The 6,460-nt window shown below is 39.1% G+C and overlaps 2 non-coding genes across 2 annotated transcripts; both read right to left on the bottom strand.

Annotated features, from left to right (window-relative positions):
• On the bottom strand, positions 1-82 carry TRNAS-GCU (transfer RNA serine (anticodon GCU)). Its single transcript has one exon. It is a non-coding gene; the product is annotated as a tRNA-Ser (tRNA).
• A 5,242-nt stretch (positions 83-5,324) lies between these two features.
• On the bottom strand, positions 5,325-5,406 carry TRNAS-GCU (transfer RNA serine (anticodon GCU)). The gene has a single exon. It is a non-coding gene; the product is annotated as a tRNA-Ser (tRNA).
• Between the last annotated feature and the right edge of the window lie 1,054 nt (positions 5,407-6,460).

The raw sequence follows: 6,460 nt of genomic DNA, 5'->3' as shown, positions 1-6,460 counted from the left end.
CGACGAGGAGGGGATTCGAACCCACGCGTGCAGAGCACAATGGATTAGCAGTCCATCGCCTTAACCACTCGGCCACCTCGTCTTCAAAACACCATCTTTCAGGAGTACAAAATATGGTAGCCAAAATGTGTTCTATTAGGTGATAGTTGTCTAAACATAATAAAGATCATATATTTACAGATTGTTATGGTAACTTGTTGTCTTCAGCTTTGCTCTACACGACCTTGTTGTCCATCCCTACTTAAGCTTGAATTTATATGTTAAATGTAATGTAATCATGAAAATTACACTTTCCAAACGTGTTCTATCCATATGTGATGTACTATCACACTACCCTCAAATGAGCTAACATTGCTTTAATTCAGTTGTACGTGGATTTAAAGTGCAATATCATACAAATATTGTACTGGTATGGCGCTTTCGAGTCTCTAGGTGTCAGTTATTGGTGGTGTGCTTAAATGTCAACATTAGGCAGCAAATAGTACACAATTAAGAAAAACTGCCTTCCCATTTAATGTGCATTGTTCTGCAAAAAGTTTTAAGTAGGAGAAAGTCAAACTTAGTTTATAAAACCACCTAAACTGGGAGTATTGCCGCTACAGCCATGACACTTCAGTTTAAAAACGTACGTGCATCAACAAGAAATATTTTTGCGCTAAATAAATTGCTGTCCGACTACTCACGTAATGCATAAAACTGAGGCAGTCGTAATTACAATACATTTAAGTAATATTTTGGTAGTTTTTGTTGATGATGACTCCGCAGCAAGCGATCAGATTACTTTTTATTAGTGAAGGCGCGTCAGAGCCTTGATAAGTAAACTTACAAGGAGACACGCCTAGGTCGATGAACCTTTTAGACCAGGTTCGGGGACTTCCCAGTACGAGATGTCTTTTGGCATCACAAATCAATAGATCAATATCTCAACAACAATCGCAATAACTAATCAGCATGCTAATCAATAACCATTAATGAGAGTCAATAAAGTGAACACTCCATGATCTTTCAGTCATGAATAACCACACCAATTTAGTTAAGTGTTAGGATATTTATTTTCCTACTGGTTACAATCTAAAGTCATGTCTGTTAATCTCATCAGCAATTCATCTCATTAGTAACTCTTCAGATTTGCAATTAGAAACGCAATTAATCAATGCATAGAGAATATTCACTCAGTATTAACAAATAATTATTAAGAAGCAACTTAGCAAAGTCTCAGTAGTGCATGGTTCAACAAAGCAAGAACTCAGTCATTTGTCTATTTGCGTCAGATTTTAGTGAACACCTTAAATAACCTCGTATTAGCATCAGCATGTTGGGCTTCATGCAAAACAATTTAGCAAACACAAATTTGGAAAACATCTAACTATGGCCTCTATCAAAGAGCAGTTGGTACCTAGAAAGAAAAGGCAAACAGACAATTACAATTTTCATCAGATAGTTACCCATCCAACGGATCAGCAAACAGCGTCAGTCTTCGTCCTAGGGACATCAGTCGTTTGCATCATCAGCAAAGAAAGGACAGGGCAAAGTATCAGTATGGCATAGCTAAGGAACAAGAACTTCCCTCATATAGAGGAGAAGTAAGTATCAGGTAAGGAAAAAGTAAAGGGTGGTTTAGAGTAACAGGGCGAACAAACGGCAAAGTCTCAAACTAAATGGCCTAAATGGCTCAGTAGAATGGCAAAGAATGGCTTGGAGTGGAATGTCCAATAAATGCCTGATTTCTCCTCGGGTCATGTGGTTAAATCAAAGCAGTCTAATTTACTCCTAATTCCTCAATGGATAATCATTGGTGCATCGCCATCTCTGTCCAATAATCTTCACCAGAGTTTTACACAAACCACAGTTCTCATGTCGTTGATTGGCCCATGTTATTGACGTTTTCATCGGTTGGAATGACAGGTAAGAAAAGTTACATTTTACGCTACAGTCAGTAGTTCCATTGTTTTCTCCTACTCCAGGCAGCCTTGCACCTGTTACAAATTACACTGTTGCATTCAGCAAGAATGTCTCCTTGAGCAAGTAGGGTCCCATGAGAAAGAATTTACTACAGCTACACACATCTCTAGCTTCTGGGAAAGTACAGTTTCATGTCCTTCAGGAAAATAGCACATTGCACGTTAGAAAAAGACAGTTTAATATGAGACCAGGCAGCTAGGCACAGACCTTCGCTAAACTAAGGCCTACTGCTTAATGAACAAACTCCTAATACATAACTCCAATTTTGATATGTTAATACAAATTAAAAACATTAGTACATAATTAATTCAGCATTAATAACTTTCATTAGTCTTCTTATACATTGGTAGCCACTCCCCGTGGGCACATTTCAAACGTGTGCATTATTTCTACCTTAACACATTTTTTATGCAGCTTCATTACACAATATATTGTAAGCTTTTCATGTTAATATTAATTTTAAAAGATACACTCCAGCAATCCCTCCTCTGATGACTCTTGTCATCACACAAATCTTCCCTACTAATTTTACATACTAAATTTCCCTCATATCAATCTCTTCCCTTCTTGGTTTCCCCTTTGATCTTGCCCTGAATAATTTTTCCCTTTGTTTTTCTTCCCTCCTCCTATTATTTTTCGCCATCTTCAATTTTATTCTTTTACTAATTTTACATGCCACCCATGATCCAAATAAGCAATCTATAACAATCAATATCCCCTGTATTATTTTAGACAATATCCCATGCCAAATGTTACTAATCCAATTTCCCACTGAAGCAAATCCTTTCCCAACCTTTTTCCAAACACCTGGTTCTTTCAAATCCTTCAAGTCCGTGCTTTCCCTAGTCAAGTTAGTAAGCATACTTCTAATCTCTTTACTATTATCTGGTATGTAAGTGCAACAATTACACCCATTGAGCAATCTACAAACTCTGCCATTTTTCACTAAAAGAATGTCTAAAGCAAGCCTGTTTTGAAGAGTCATAGCCCCCTCCGCAGCAAGTTCAGTATGCATCAGGAGTATAGCCCCTGAAAAGTTTGTCAGCATGTTATCCTCAATAGTAGACAACTTTTGAATCTTTATGGAGTTCATAATAACTCCCACTGAAGAAATTATCGTCCCAAATATGTCTCCTACTACACCAGCAGCAGTCTCTTTCTTATGTCTAGTACGATGTAATTCAGACAATTTTGGTAACCTTTTCAAATCGTCAAGTTGATATATCTTTGGGAAAACTATCCCCAAATAACATGTCCCATACTATCCCTTTGGAAGACGGTAATAAGCATTAAGTCCACATATGTAATAAATCCCGGGGATTGCTGGATCCTGTCCATTTAACATGAACGTCCATTTACTCTGAAACAAAAACACACGCTTACATTCACTCATTCCCACAAACACATTGTAATAGTATGATTTGGTCTTGGATATGCAAAGCTTTCCTACATGTAGTGCGTCTAAAGCTAACTTCCCTTGTTCTCTAATTGCACTATAACCGTCACTACTAGCAAAGGCCCGTTGCTGTAATCCTTTCTCTAGTTTACCCTTCAATGCCCTTCTTCTCTCTTCCCTGTGATCTAAAAAGCTTTTCTCTACAGGTGTAAGCAAACATGTCAAATTATTGTGGTGTGCATAAGATGTACTAATTGTTAATGTCGCCTGAAAGAATCCTTTAACTAACTTTATGCTATAGTACTTAGCTACCCCACTCACATCCTCTATGATAGGCACATTAGAAAACACAAGATCATGATTTGAGTAAAAATATTGAATCTCTTCCTGGTTATAGAATCTTGTTAGTAACAGACTACAACGTATCCCATATGTTAATGACAGTCTATGATAGGTAACCCCCTCTTGTACCGAAACAGGAATCTGTGTACACACAAAACAATCTTTTGCATCCATTGTGTCAACATACTCACTCAGCAAGCGATAGAACACATCAGTGGATAGTCCCCCTTTCAAGTTAGTTCCCTCATGCAAGTATCTTGTATCCAGCTCAAACCTCTCCCAGGCTGTTAGTGCAGTGGTAGTCTCAGGAATTGTAGCATTGTTAGTCCCACTTTTATCCATTAGTGTCATACTCACAACCACGACCCTAATGAATATTTATTACATGAACCTTTTTTGCAAAAGTATTTGGTTCAAGTAAACTTAAAGTGTTGGGATTCAAGCCCACGGCTCCAGAGAGACTGGAGCCTAAATCTAGCCAGTTTAGCCTGCTCAGCCACGCTACCTCACATCTACAAGCTCACAACTATCGTAACTTGGCCAAACACTGTGGACACCTGCTGTGGTGACCTGGCTATGCAGGGTAACGCAGCATTCACCGACAGTTGAGCGAGTTACAGGTGAAAAGCAAAGTATAATAACTGTCTGCATATAATATATGTCTTTCCTTATTTATTCTTCTTCCCCATTGTATGTTTGCTCTCTGCTTTAGAAACGCGAGCTGTCATCACTGCATGGAAACGTATCACACAGCGTTCTACTGTTTACACTCACTGAACTTTCAGCATCACAGAGACCCCTCTCGTCGCCTCTATAGTTAGACTTCAAGACAGCTGGTTTGTTTACCGATACAATTTTTGTCACCTTAGGTTGTGGTTTTTTAAAATAAGAAGGCTCGGTCCCACTGTCTGGCTACCCTTATATATATACGTCACCACTTTACATAGTCTCACCTCTCTTGCTTTGTGGATCGTAGGTGCAGAAGGCAGAGAGTGAGACACTGATGCAGACAAAATACGTTTGTGAGTTGAAAAATACTGGCAGCGGAGGGATTCGAACCCACGCCTCCAAAAAGACTGGAGCCTTAATCCAGCGCCTTAGACCGCTCGGCCACAATACCTGTGCAAACCTGTATCTGTAAGCTTTCTGAAGTGAGATGTTCTGTTGTATAGGAGAGTTGGAGAATAAGGGTGTATAGCCTGTGAAGTGATCCTAGGAAAGTCAACGCCAACAGCAGCAGGCACGTGATACATTCAGTAGGTCAGGATTGGCCCCGGGCCATGGGAGGTGTCAGGGAGTGCCAGTCCTGAGAGTCCGTAGGAAGACAACCCTTACATTGGCGTCCCGCACGCGCTGCTTCTCTTTCTTTAAGGATAAGGAATCAAACTATCTACGTCCCTCAACTTACCAACCCTCCGCCTCAGGAAATATTTTGTGATTCATGAGCAGAACCCGGCTGGCGCTGTTTACAGTAATGCCTAAGCACAGTACTCAACTGAGCGGTGTTTCCAAACTGAGCCGTTGTACTGCCGGAAATACCATGGGATATGTCATTTAACTTTCACATAAAATAGGGTTAACCCAGCCCTACCACATACTAAAAATTAAAGACGGAACAATAAACCGACGAGGATGGGATTCGAACCCACGCGTGCAGAGCACAATGGATTAGCAGTCCATCGCCTTAACCACTCTGCCACCTCGTCTTCGAAACACCATGTTTCAGGAGTACAAAAAATGGTAGCCAAAATGTGTTCTATTAGGTGATAGTTGTCTAAACATAATAAAGAGCATATATTTACAGATTGTTATGGTAACTTTTTGTCTTCAGTTTTGCTCTATACGACCTTGTTGTCCATCCCTACTTCAGCTTGAATTTATATGTTAAATGTAATGTAATCATGAAAATTACACTTTCCAAACGTGTTCTATCCATATGTGATGTACTATCACACTACCCTCAAATGAGCTAAGATTGCTTTAATTCAGTTGTACGTGGATTTAAAGTGCAATATCATACAAATATTGTACTGGTATGGCGCTTTCGAGTCTCTAGGTGTCAATTATTGGTGGTGTGCTTACATGTCAACATTAGGCTGCAAATAGTACACAATTAAGGAAAACTGCCTTCCCATTTAATGTGCATTGTTCTGCAAAAAGTTTTAAGTAGGAGAAAGTAAAACTTAGTTTATAAAACCACCTAAACTGGGAGTATTGCCGCTACAGCTATGACACTTCAGTTTAAAAACGTACGTGCATCAACAAGAAATATTTTTGCGCTAAATAAATTGCTGTCCGACTACTCACGTAATGCATAAAACTGAGGCAGTCGTAATTACAATACATTGAAGTAATATTTTGGTAGTTTTTGTTGACGATGACTCCGCAGCAAGCGATCAGATTACTTTTTATTAGTGAAGGCGCGTCAGAGCCTTGATAAGTAAACTTACAAGGAGACACGCCTAGGTCGATGAACCTTTTAGACCAGGTTCGGGGACTTCCCAGTACGAGATGTCTTTTGGCATCACAAATCAATAGATCAATATCTCAACAACAATCGCAATAACTAATCAGCATGCTAATCAATAACCTTTAATGAGAGTTAATAAAGTGAACACACCATGATCTTTCAGTCATGAATAACCACACCAATTTAGTTAAGTGTTAGGATATTTATTTCCCTACTGGTTACAATCTAAAGTCATTTCTGTTAATCTCATCAGCAATTCATCTCATTAGTAACTCTTCAGATTTGCAATT

This window comes from Pleurodeles waltl, chromosome 12 (genome assembly GCF_031143425.1).
Source record: "Pleurodeles waltl isolate 20211129_DDA chromosome 12, aPleWal1.hap1.20221129, whole genome shotgun sequence".
NCBI lineage: Eukaryota > Metazoa > Chordata > Amphibia > Caudata > Salamandridae > Pleurodeles > Pleurodeles waltl.
Note: the sequence above shows the minus strand (reverse complement) of the source record. Positions and strands in the feature narration are given on the sequence as shown.